General features: G+C 41.8%; 1 long non-coding RNA gene across 1 annotated transcript; it reads right to left on the minus strand.

Moving 5' to 3' along the window:
* Positions 1 to 8,556: 8,556 nt before the first annotated feature.
* Positions 8,557 to 12,175, minus strand: Gm33109. Its single transcript, XR_391190.3, has 3 exons — positions 11,982 to 12,175; positions 11,259 to 11,312; positions 8,557 to 8,839 (listed from the first exon to the last, which is right to left on the minus strand). It is a non-coding gene; the product is annotated as a predicted gene, 33109 (long non-coding RNA).
* Between the last annotated feature and the right edge of the window lie 1,284 nt (positions 12,176 to 13,459).

The following is a 13,459-nucleotide window of genomic DNA, read 5'->3' on the forward strand; positions in this document are numbered from 1 at the left end:
CCAAAAGAAACAGGAAGCGAAAGTACTGTCCCTTGGAGATAATGAAGACTAGGGGAGACAGGGTTCGCCCCCCCTCCCCGAGCCTAGGGTAACATTAAAAGTGGAGGAGACCCCTATAAATTTTTTGGTTGATACAGGTGCAGAATATTCAGTGCTTTAAAACAACTCTAGGTAAGATAAAAAACAAAAAGATGCTAGTGATTGGGGCCAAGGGGCAGAAGTCATACACTTAGACCACTTCCCAGACAGTGGAACTAGGAAAAAGCCAAGTAACTCACTCATTCTTGGTTATTCCAGAGTACCCTATGCCCTTTCTGGGAAGAGACTTACTAACTAAATTAAAGGCACGAATAACTTTTGCCCCCTCTGGACCAGAATTTTCCTTGGGGGCTGAGACATCCCAGACCCTAGTGTTGTCTTTACAACTAGGGGAAGAGTATCAGATTTACTAGAGTAAAATGGAACCCCCTGAGGGAATACAAGACTGGCTCACTCGATTTCCTCAAGCCTGGGCAGAAATGGGGGGGGGGAATGGGATTGGCAAGACAAGCTCCCCCCAGGTGGTGATTGAGCTTAAGTCTGGGGCCATTCCCTTTGGGATCTGACAGTATCCCATGAGCAAGGAAGCTCAGGAGGTTATATGCCTCCATATCACCAGACTGCTCAAGCAAGGGATTGTAGTGCCCTGAAGTCTCCTTGGAATACCCCCCTACTCCCAGTAAAGAAACCAGGGATGGTTACTACCATCCTGTACAGAGAGGTAAACAAAAGAGTTCAGGATATCCATCCCACAGTGCCCAATCCTTTACAACCTACTCAGCACGCTGTTACCCGAACGAACCTGGTATATGGTCTTAGATCTCAAAGATGCTTTCTTTTGCCTGAGACCATACCCTAACAGCCAGCCCTTGTTTGCTTTTGAATGGCGAGACCCAGAGAATGGAAGGACCAGATAGCTCACATGGACAAGACTGCTGCAGGGATTTGAGAATTCCCCCACCTTGTTTGATGAAGCTCTACCTCATGATCTTGCCTCTTTCTGGGCCAACAATCCCCCAGGTGATTCTTTTGCAATATGTAGATGACCTTCCTGTGGCTGCAGAAACACACGAGGAGTGTGAACTTGGGACTCAGAGAATCCTGGCCAAGTTAGGTGTGTTGGGGTACCGGGCTTTGGCTAAAAAGGCACAGTTATGATGGACTGAGGTGACTTACCTGGATATACCCTTAAGAATGGACAGAGATGGCTCACCGAAGCTAGGAAGAGGCCAGTGACACAGATCCTGATCCCAACCACCCCTCTCCAGGTAAGAGAATTCCTGGGGACTATGGGATTCTGTAGACTCTGGATCCCAGTGTTTACTACTTTGGCAGCCCCATTATACCCCCTAACAAAAGAGAAGGGAGAGTTCAGTTGAACTAAGGAACATCAATTGGCTTTTGAGACTTTCAAAAAGGCACTGTTACAGGCCCCTGACTTAGTGCTGCCTTATTTAAACAAGCCTTTCACCCTCTACATTGATGAGAGAAACGGAGTAGCCAGAGGGGTCCTCACTCTAACCCTAGGATGCTAGAAGTGTCCTGTAGCCTATCTGTCAAAGAAACTGGACTCTGTGGCTAGGAGATGGCCCTCCTGTTTGCAGGCAATAGCAGCCACAGCTGTGTTGGTGAAGGATGCTGATAAACTGACTATGGGCCAAAATGTGACAGTGGTGGCCCCACATGTCCTCGAGGGTATTATTCAAAAGCCACCAGACCTCTGGATGACCAACACCTGTATGACTCACTACCAGAGCCTGTTGGTGACTGAACGGGTAACCTTTGCTCCACCCTCCATTCTCAACCCCACAACCTTACTGCCTGAAGCTAATGAAACCCTGGTACACCAATGTGAAGAGATCCTGGCAGAAGAAACTGGGACTCAGCCACACTTAACTGACTGACCATGGCCTGGGGTGGTGACCTGGTTCACCGATGGAAGCAGCTTCATGGTAGATGGTAAATGCAAAGGTGGGGCAGTGGTAGTGGATGGGAAGTCGGTTATCTGGGCCAGCAGCCTGCCTGAAGGAACATCTGCCCTAAGAGCTGACCTTGTTGCCCTCACTCAGGCTTTAAGGCTAGCAGAGGGAAAGGCTATTAACATTTATACTGACAGCCGATATGCCTTTGCAACAGCCCATGTTCACAGGGCATCTGCAGACAGTGTGGACTGTTGACATCCACTGGGAAAGACATCAAAAATAAAGAGGAAATTCTTAGCTTGTTAGAAGCTGTTCACTTGCCCGATAAGGTGGTGATCATCCATTGCTCAGGACATCAAAAGGGAGCCAGACCAATAGAAAAAGGAAATTGGATGGCAGACCAGGTGGCTAAAAGGGCAGCACAGGAATCAATGACTTTGGTAATGAAGACCACACCACAGCTGGTTGAGGAGAACACAGAAAAAAGGACCCTCACAGAAGAAGAGGGGCTGGACTATTTGGCTAGTATACACCGCCTCACTCACCTGGGACTCAAAAAGATGACAGAACTAGTCAATAGATCCCCTTACCATATCCCTAGACTACAAAAGGCATTAGAAGACCTAGTGAAGAACTGTCGAGCATGTGCTCTCACCAATGCCAGACCCAACAAGTACCACGGTGGAAGACGCTTATGAGGATATTGGTCTGGGTCTTATGGGAGTTTCACTTTACTGAGGTCAAGCCAACCCATTATGGAAATAAGTACCTTCTAGTTTTTGTAGATACCTTTTCACGGTGGACTGAAGCATTCCCCAACAAGAGGGAAACGGTAATGTGGTGGCCAAGAAGATACTTGAAGATATCTTTCCTCGTTTCAGGGTACCAAAGTTACTTGGGTCAGACAATAGGCCTGCCTTCGTCTCCCAGGTAAGCCAGGGATTGGCCAGACAGCTGGGGTTGAATTGGAAGTTACATTGTGCTTACAGACCCTAGAGTTCAGGACAGGTAGAAAGAATGAATAGAATTTTAAAAGAGACCGTGACTAAATTGACCTTAGAGACCAGCAGGAATGATTGAATAGCCCTTCTCCCTTATGCCCTATTCCGGGTCTAGAACACCCCCGGAGCCTCAGGTCTAACACCTTTCGAACTAATTGTCGGGGTGCCCACGCCCATCTTTGTGACTGTAGAAAATAGAACTTGTCCTTATGTTTCCTCCATTCCCTCATCTTGCCTTGTAGTCTGGCTGAAGACCCTCAAAACCGTCAGGAAAGAGATCTGGGAGCAGTTGAAAAAGACCTATGTCACTGGCGACTTGCAGGTGCCACATCAGTTTGCTGTGGGAGACACTGTCCTGGTGAGAAGGCATTGAGCAGGGAACCTTGAGCAACAGTGGTGCTATTGACTATACCTACCTCTATTAAGGTAGAAGGAATCCCCACTTGGGTCCATGCTTCACACGTTAAGAAGGCTCCCCCTGAGACTAATCGAGATGAGTGGACCCTGAAAAAGACTAATAATCCTTTTAAGTTGCGCCTATATCGCAGCTCAGAACCGAGAGCCCAATCCTCATACACCAACTCAGAAAACTTGGGAAGTGCTTAATGAAGAGGGGAACATTGTTTGGTCAGTCACCGCAGTATACGCAACCCCCACCCCTCAGCCCCGTCGACTTGGAGGCCTGACCTCATGCCTGATATTTGTAAGCTGTCAGCAAGATCACTTACCTGGGATCTCCCTGATCATAACGATCTCTATAACCCACCACCTGAAAAACTGGGTATCCTGAATAGGATAGTGAGCACGTTTGGGTGCTTGGGGCAGTTCTATCGGTCCATCCTCTGTTCCGCAGAGTTTTATGTTTGCCCTGGCCAAGGCCAGAGCCGAAAACCTTGGCATAAATGAGGGGTATCAGATTTTTATTGTGCTTTATGGGGTTATGAAACCACAGGAGTGGCTTACTGGAATCCTACCTCTATCTGGGACCTGATTATGGTGAAAAGGGGCAGCAGCTTTGACAAGCCAAACCAAGGTGAGAGAGATGGGTCTAAATAACCTGAGAATGGGTGTGCCCACAGCAACAGCCCCAATGGACCCTCTAAAGGTAAATATTGCAACCACATACTTATAAAATTCGCTGTCAAAGGGAAACAATATCGTCAGAGCTGGCTTAGGGGAAATAATTGGGATCTGCGATTGGATGCCGCAGGGAAAGACCCTGGGTTGATTTTCAAAATCAAATTAACTGTGGAGAGTCCATCCCCAGTGCCCAAAGGACCTAACAAGGTCCTTCCAGAACAGGGCCTCCCTGCCAAACCCAACCCCTTGGCTCCGATAATTGAGGACCCCCCATCCCCTAGGTCGCCCCCCCCAGATTCCCCAACCATGATCTCCTCAGATCCCTCGATGAGACAGAGACTGTTCAATCTGATTAGAGGAGCCTTTTATGCCCTTAACAGCTCGGATCTGGACACAACTGCTAACTGCTGGATATGCCTATCCTCAGGCCCTCCCTACTACGAAGGGGTTGCTTTTAATGGAGATTTTAATAAAGCCAGTAGTCATGCCTCCTGCTCATGGGGAACAGGAAAGAAATTAACCCTGACTGAAGTGTCAGGGAGGAGCCCTGGTCTCTGTATAGGGACACCTCCTCCTTCCCACTAACACCTATGTGGTCGAATTCATTCTGTATCCAGGACAAATACCAACTATTACCTTGTGCCATATTCAGTCAGTTGGTGGGCCTGTAACACAAGGCTCACCCCATGTGTATCAACTATTGACTTTGACCCCTCTCATAATTTCTGTGCCATGGTTCAGCTTCTACCTCACATGTATTATTATCCTGCCTCCTGCCTGGAAGATGAACATATTAGTAAGAGGTTGAAAAGAGATCTAGTCTCCATTACCCTAGCTATGTTAATGGGGGTCGGTCTTACAGCAGGAGTAGGAATGAGTGCAGCAGCCTTGATTGAGGGTAGACAAGGAATTCAGTCCTTAGGAGAAACTATAAATGAAGATTTAAGCATGCTAGAAAAATCTGTTGATGCATTAGAGAAATCCTTGACCTCCCTGTCAGAAGTAGTATTACAAAACAGAAGAGGTTTAGATTTATCATTTTTAAGGGAAGGTGGACTATGTGCAGTCTTAAAAGAAGAATGCTGCTTTTACAAGGACCATGCGGGAGTATTCAGAGATTCTATGCAGAAATTAAGGGAAAGACTGGAAAGGAGAAAGCAAGATTGAGAAGCTCAACAGGGATGGTTCGAGTCGTGATAATCTAAATCTCCGTGGATGACCACTTTACTTTCCACTTTAGCCGGACCAATTCTTACTATATGTTTGGTTTTGATCTTTGGCCCCTGCTTAATAAATAAGGGATTGCTTTTGTTAAGAGTAGGGTAAATGTAGTGCAGCTTATGGTGCTCCAACATCAATATCAACCTATAATAAAGATAGAAGAGGAATATGATTCCTACCCCCCACATGAGGATATAGACCTTTAAAATTCTAAGATTAGAATTATTTAGAAGAAGAAGAGGGGAATGAAAGAAAGAAAACTAAATTCAAGGCTTCGAGGTCCTAGTCAGAAGGTTTACAGACTTAAAGCCATAAAGATAAGAAAGTCAGGCCGACCCAAAGGCTATAAAGTAATCCCAGGAATCAACTAGCCTTTGAGATAAGAAAGGCACACAAGGACAATCTCCAGACAAGCTCAGATGAGTAATGGGCCACCTGCTGATATGGTTTGAGCTTAACCAGATGCCCTGCCCACCAAGATAAACACCTTCCCTTTAGAGTTACTGTCACATACTGCTTGCTGATGTTTAAACTCCCCACTTATGTGTAACTGTGCCAATTTCCCCTATCCCCCCACTCCTTTCCTATATAACCTTCTAACTTTTTAGCCTTAGGGTCGACTCCCCTGTCTCCTGTGTGAGATACTTGTCGGCAAGGAGCTCCTTTCATTAAACTGCCTCGTGTGTTTGCATCAAGACAATCTCGTGACTCCTTGAGTGCTCACTGACTCAGGACTCGAGTGGGGGTTTCCCTGCTAGGTTCTTTCTGTTTAACTGGGGGTTACCATGTGGAAGAATGAAAATAAATCCAGTCTTATCTCCTTGTACAAAGCTCAAGTCCAAGTGGATCAAGGACCTCCACATAACATCAAATACGCTGAAACTAATAGAAAAAAAAGTGGGGAAAAGTCTCAAAGATATGGTTATAGGAAAATTTCCTGAAAACAACACTAATAGCTTATGTTCTAAGATCAAGAATTGACAAATGGGACCTCATAAAGTTGCAAAGCTTCTGTAAGGCAAAGGACACTATCAACAGGACAAAACAACAACAAACAAATTGGTTTACCAACCCTACATCCAGTAGAGGGCTAATATTCTATATATATATATATATATATAAAACACAAGAAGTTAGAGTCCATAGAACCAAATAACCATATTAAAAATGGGGTAGAGACCGGGGATCCATCCCATAATCAGCCTCCAAACACTGACACCATTGCATACACTGGCAAGATTTTGCTGAAAGGACCCAGATATAGCTGTCTCTTGTGAGTCTACGCTGGGGCCTAGCAAACACAGAAGTGGATGCTCACAGTCAGCTATTGGATGGATCACAGGGCCCCCAATGGAGGAGCTAGAGAAAGTACCCAAGGAGCAAAAGGAATCTGCAATGTTATAGGTGGAACAACAATATGAACTAACCAGTACCCCCCAGAGCTCGTGTCTCTAGCTGCAAATGTATCAGAAGATGGCCTAGTTGGCCATCATTAGAAAGAGAGGCCCATTGGTCTTGCAAACCTAAGACGCCAAAGTACAGGGGAACACCAGGGCAAAGAAGTGTGTGTGGGTGTGTAGGGTGGGGGGAGGGTATGGGGGACTTTTGGGATAGCATTAGAAATGTAAATGAGGAAAATATCCATTAAAAAATGTTTAAAAAATGGGGTACAGAGCCAAACAAAGAATTCTCATCTGAGGAATACAGAATGGCTGAGAAGCACCTAAAGAAATGTTTAACATCCTTAACCATCAGGGATATGCAAATCAAATCAACCCTGACATTCCACCTGAAGATCCAGAAATTCCTCTCCTGGGCATATACCCAGAAGATGCTTCAACATATAAAAAGGACACATGCTCCACTATATTCATAACAGCCTTATTTATAATAGCCAGAAGCTCTAAAGAACCCACATGTCTTTCAACAGAGGGATGGATATGAAAAATGTGGTACATTTACACATTGGAGTACTACTCAGCTATTAAAAACAATGACTTCATGAAATTCTTAGGCAAATGGATGGAAGTAGAAAATATCATCATGAGTGAGGTAACTCAATCACAAAAGAATACACATAGTATGCACTCATTGCTAGGTGGATACTAGCCAAAAAGCTTGGTATACCCAAGATATAACTTATATAGCATGTGAATCTCAAGAAGAAGGAAGACCCAAGATACTTTCATTTCTTCTTAGAAGGGAAGAAAATACCCATGGGAGATACAGAGACAAAGTGTGGAGCAGAGACTGAAGGAAAGGCCATTCAGAGACTGTCCCAACTGGGGATTCATCCCACATACAGTTACCAAACCCAGACACTATTTTCGATGCCACCAAGTGCTTGCTGACAGGAGCCTGATATAGCTGCTTCGTGAGAGGCTCTTCCAGAGGCTGAGAAATATAGAGGTGGATATTCACAGCCAACCATCAGACTGATCATGGGGTCCCCAGTGGAGGAGCTGGAGAAAGGACTGAAGGAGCTGAAGGGGGTTGCAGTACCATAGGAGGAACTACAATATGAACTCACCAGTACCCCCAGAGTTTCCAGGGTCTAAACCACCAACCAAAGAGTACACATGGAGGGACCCATGGCTCCAGCCGCATATGTAGCAGAGAATGGCCTTGTTGGACATCAGTTGTATAAGAGGCCCTTGGTCCTGTGAAGGCTTGATACCCCAGCGTAGGGGAATGCTAGGATGGGGAATTGTGTGTGTGTGGGTGGGTGGGGGATACCCTCATAGAAGTAGGGTGAAAGGTGATATGATAGGGCGTTTTTTCGAAGTGAAAGCAGGAAACGGGATAACATTTGAAATGTAAATAATGATAATATCTATTAAAAATGAAAAACAAAACAAAACACAAGTAAACAAACAAAAAATGGAGAGCTATGGTAAAAAATCTCGCCACAAGAATACTTCTTTGGGATATATTTATATATTTATCCTGGTGTAATGCTAATCCCAGAACACCTGAAGGTTCTTTGTGAAAATAAACCTACATATAATTATAGTGGTTTCATAAACTCTTTGGGTAATTGAAATTTTTGTGTTAGATGTTCATTAAACCACAAAAGATTCTTCTGCATTAAGAAGTTATTGGGTCAAATTGTGGTAATTTCAAATGTCCATTGCCTGGGAGACTTCATCTACATGTAAAAGCCTAATTTTCTGCCTGCTTTGCTGGCTATGTGTTTCTTTTCTTCAGTTCTATGAGGATTTTATATGAACATGATATTTGCCACAGATATTTTGGTATTTATTTTTCTTTAGGTGTTTTTGATATATAATAATATGGTCTATGTTGATAAAATACAGTTTATCATAATATTATTTCTGATAATGAGAAACAAAATTTATAAATGAATGAAATGATAGTTGCCATCACTTTTATAAGCATGTTGGGGATGTGCATTGAAGAACAGGTCAAAATTCAGTTAGTGGTGGTGGTGGTGGGGTATCAGAGAGCTGTGCTTGTAGAATGTAGGCAGCCCACAGGAGTATCATAATGGTATGGTTCCTTAGCTGTGGCTGTCCTAAAAGTTACAAATGATCAATAGGAGAATGGAGATTTTATCTGCAAGTAAAGAAAAAGGGAATCATTAAAACCTATACATTTTTGTTTCTTATTTTGACATACTCATGATTTATTAGGGACATTTTCCTGTTTATAGAGTAGTAAGACATCTGTATTTTTATTCTAGTTTTTAGCCACAAAATGTTACTCATGTGTGGGGCAATGGGGTATGCACAGTCTGGTCTCCAGTCGAGCTTATGTCTTGAACCCCAGTGGGACCCGGTGGGTAGTAATTTCCACATACTTGGGATGGAAGGCATTAGATCATGTCTCCTGGACCCCTGGCTCCTGTTGAAGTTACTTCCCCAAGAGCCTCCATAGGGGAGGTTTGTGGCTATCAGTCAGGCCAACAATATCCCAAGATTCTGGAATTCTCACTAATTCCACCCCCACAGTTACCTGACTATAGCCTGATATGCTCTGCCTCACAGTTACCTAGCAACAGCAAGATAGCCCAACCCACTATAAGAGGAGCTGCTTGGCCCCACCTCTTTCTCTCTTTAAGCTTTTACCTTTCTTACTCTCTAGCCTTCCTTCTCTGTCTTTCTTCCCCCTTCTCTCCACATGGCCATGAGTGGCTTCTCCCTCTCTCTACCTTCTCTCTTTCCACCTGCCTCTCTACAATAATGCTCTAAAACCACAGACTGTCTCTGATCATCAAGGCCCACCATGCTTGAATGATGGGATAGGCTTTCTCCTAAGGAGCCTTGTCTAACCTCCCTCCAGAAGGCCATCCTGTGCTCCAGCCATGGACCAGACCAAGGACTTTCGCCCCTGTGGGAACCATCCAGTGCTGCCTCTCCTCCTTGTCTCTCCTCTCTTCATCCCTGGGGCCAAGTGCTGCAAGGAGTTCTCTATTCTGTTCTTAGCTCCTCTGCTGTATCCAGCATGGGATGCCAGAGGCTGAGAACTTGGTACCTGGAGCTGCCCCTTGTCCACCACCCACTGTGTGGGGTCAGTGGCTTAACACAGCCAGATGCCCACCTGGGGCTTCATGGAAAGCGTGAGCAGTTCTCCCGTGTCAGCTCGCCCAGAGCCCGGGAACCGTGGCGGGCCACAGTTTCCTTCCTACTCCCCTCTTTCTCCCACACCCACAGCCCCACACTCATGGATTAAAACAGACAAATACATGAGATGTGGATTATATCACATGTAACATTTCAATGAACACTGGCAGCATTTATACTATGCATGTACAAAAATGTACCATGTGACATACAACATTATTTTGCAGTTTTCCCAGTGCATGAGCTCTTGTTTGGAAGATAATCATTTGAATAGTTTCAGTAATTCTTCAAGACTATTTTTACTTTATCTACCAATTATAGGAATATATTTTATGTATATTAAGCCAGATATATGTGAACCTAAGGGAATCTTAAAGCATATTTCTCCATCTATTTTCTTGTATACACACACACACACACACACACACACACAAACTACATACACATACCATATATGCTTTATTTGTTTGAACATGGTCTGCCTACATATTCTCAATGAAGTCTATCCCTGAACTCTTGTGATTTCCAATAAATATCAAAGTTTTTCCCACCATGGTTTGATTTCATCTAGTCTCTGTTGTTGGTGATTAAAATTATGGACATATTGACTTGCGATTACCAACTAAATAAATGGATCACTTGACAGGGTAATTTCCCAACCAAGTCTTCTCTTAGTTGAATCATAACAGAAGCTTTGATTGGAGCTTATTCCAGGAGAAAACTGGAGATACTCCACTACAGAGTGCAGCATAAATCCTCTCATTCTTCTTATTTTTCTCTACATTGTACAATATAGTACCTAGATAAAATATCATGTGCTGGATATTCTTTCAGTATATTGTTTTTTTCCTGCCTTGTTAGAATTATTCCATAAAATGAGCTTTAGCCATCACCTTGAATCATGAGCATAGAGTTGTCTACATGTTCTATCATTTAAGTGTTTGCATAATTTTCTCCAAGATTTCACATGTATCATTTATGGATCTTTCCCTCATTCCTAGAATAATACTCAGTATATGATTTATAAAGATTCCTCTTTTCCTTCATATAATCCAAAAAGACAGACAGCCCAAGATGAGAAACTGTCTATAAATGTTTCTATCATACACTTTAAAAACACTCATTTTCCAATAAGCCATCTGTAATAGACTATACATAGAATTATACACAGAGTATGGTGAGACAGACAGACAGACAAACACACAGAGAGGGGAGAGAGAGAGAGAGAGAGAGAGAGAGAGAGAGAGAGAGAGAGAGAGAGAGAGAGAGAAAGAAAGAGAAAGAGAGAGTGAGAGGGAGAGAGAGAGAGAGAGAGTAGAGAGAGAATTTATCACCTAATATATACTCATTTCTTAAATATTAAAATTTATAATCCATACCATATTATTTACTGAATACAGAGGTAAACTTACAATTACATAAATTGGTGGTGGCACAATAATAATTTCATCTGGTGGTGGTTCAGTCTGTTGACAATAGTGAGAGACATTGTTGGACTTAAACTACTCTTGGATTTGTTCAGAAAATAAAAATTATGATAAACATTTTCATTAAAACACATACATCTAGACATTCATTTTACTCTACTTTCTTATTGAGAAGTTGAAACACTTGAGCAGATGTCCTTTGCTGTTTGTGTCACACTAACTCTGTATCTCTCTTTCTTAGTTTGCATAGATAGAAAATTGAGCTTATCAAATGGCCACTTTGTAATTATTTGATGATAATATATTAATTGTACCATGTTTTGAAAGGTCTTATACTTATTGTTTTCATGTCCTCTTAGGTGTAGTATTAGAACATGTTCTTTCTTTCCATTTTTCTTTGAAATAAACATTTAACATTTGGAATGATATACTTTTGAGATTGCATTGTGAAACACATTTAAGTGCACAGATTGAAAATATTTTCTTAAGAATTCTAAAAAATGTCTTCAATTTTTATTTAGCACTTAGGATAATAATGAGAAAATTAAAATAAACATGGTCAGTAGTGAGAACTTCATTAAGCCTAAAATAATCATATTCAGAATTTAAATTAGCAGTGCTATATGTATTAAAGAAGTAGGAATATGAAAGTAGACAACTTTGACCTGTGAAGTTTTAATGTATCAAGTTTAAAGTATTCAGACTCACCACGCCAAATTTATTCCTGAGTCGTAAGGAAGGACGACTCTCTAAAGAAGAAGAAGAAAAAAGTTAGCTTTGTAGCATAGCCCACTCTAAAAAGCATTAGGAGAAAGATTTTTGTGACCATGTTCTATAACCTCATCCCAGTCTTCTCACTCATTCACAGCAGAAAGAAAGGGTAAGCACAGAAAAAGAAACATGGTTGTTCAAGGTTTATTGTTATGGGATCTTCTCTGACGTTGTGAAATCTAATGCAAATTATATGTTTATAAGTTGTTATGTTGAAGAAAAATTATTTTTGCTCTACCTGGTTTAGAATGATATATTAGAAAAATGTGGACTGCAATGCATGTTTCTGTTCTTAGGCTGATTTATCCCAGCCCCATGAGCAAACGTTTAGTGAAAATGTCCCTTATGATCCTTTAGGATATTATGTAGGAAATTAAAAATTACAGTTACCTTCAAAGATTAGCCTTAAGGAAGAATTATTATGTGAGTTGAGAGTAAAGCCTTTCACAGTTTAGTTTTACTCTGAGAAGACTGAACTTAATGGAGTCTCCTCAGTGTTATTGGTGGGCCTACCAATAATAAATGTGGTTTGAAAGAACATTGAAACTTGCCACTGGAAAACACAACTTACATCCACTCCTACTCCTTCAGATAGTTACTTAAAATTTCATGTTAATACTTTTTAAAATTTCACACAACTTTTCAGAAGAAAATCATGTGTTAGTGCCATATGAACAGTTTTCACACAAATGGGTATCTGACCAACATTGAGCTCCAGGTGATATTTTAAGGCTGAACACACATACTTTATATTTGTGCTCTTACATTTCTTCCAGTGCCTAACTATCTAAGAATTTGCTAGCCATGATTTAACTTTGGTGGCCATTGTCATCTTTCAAGATCTAATTCATTATCCAAGAATTGTATACAATTTGGGGGTGGGGAACTTTTTACCTTCTGAGTTTCTCCTCTTCCTGGATTTCAAGACAATTTGAGATAATGAGTATTTAGGGCTATGGCTTTCTCCAAACAAGTAAATAAAATTAAGTTTTCAATCTTATAACAATTTTTTCATCTACAAAGCAGTTCTTCCTATATTAACTAAATCATTCCTTCTCCTCCATTTATGATGTGAATTTCTCAGCAGTAAAAAGGTTGGGTTTGTGGAGTTGATATTACTTATACAGGGAATAAGGAACATTTCTTAGTTTTACCTTGTGGTAGACAGAGTAATGGTAAAGGCTAGTCTTCATCTTTAATCTTTCACAATACACCCAATACAGTTGATTTGAATGTGCAAGACTTTATTTTTATAGGAAAACAATAGAACATTCTGAAACCAACAGTACAAAGTATTGTGATACTGTTATACATTCATGTGAGTCTTGATACAATCAATGTTCCACTCCAAGATCAGGAATGTTCAGAGATATCCCATCAGTACTTTTTAAAATACTGTTAGGTGAAAATTACCA

This window comes from Mus musculus, chromosome 7 (assembly GCF_000001635.26).
Source record: "Mus musculus strain C57BL/6J chromosome 7, GRCm38.p6 C57BL/6J".
In the NCBI taxonomy this organism is placed as follows: Eukaryota; Metazoa; Chordata; class Mammalia; order Rodentia; family Muridae; genus Mus; species Mus musculus.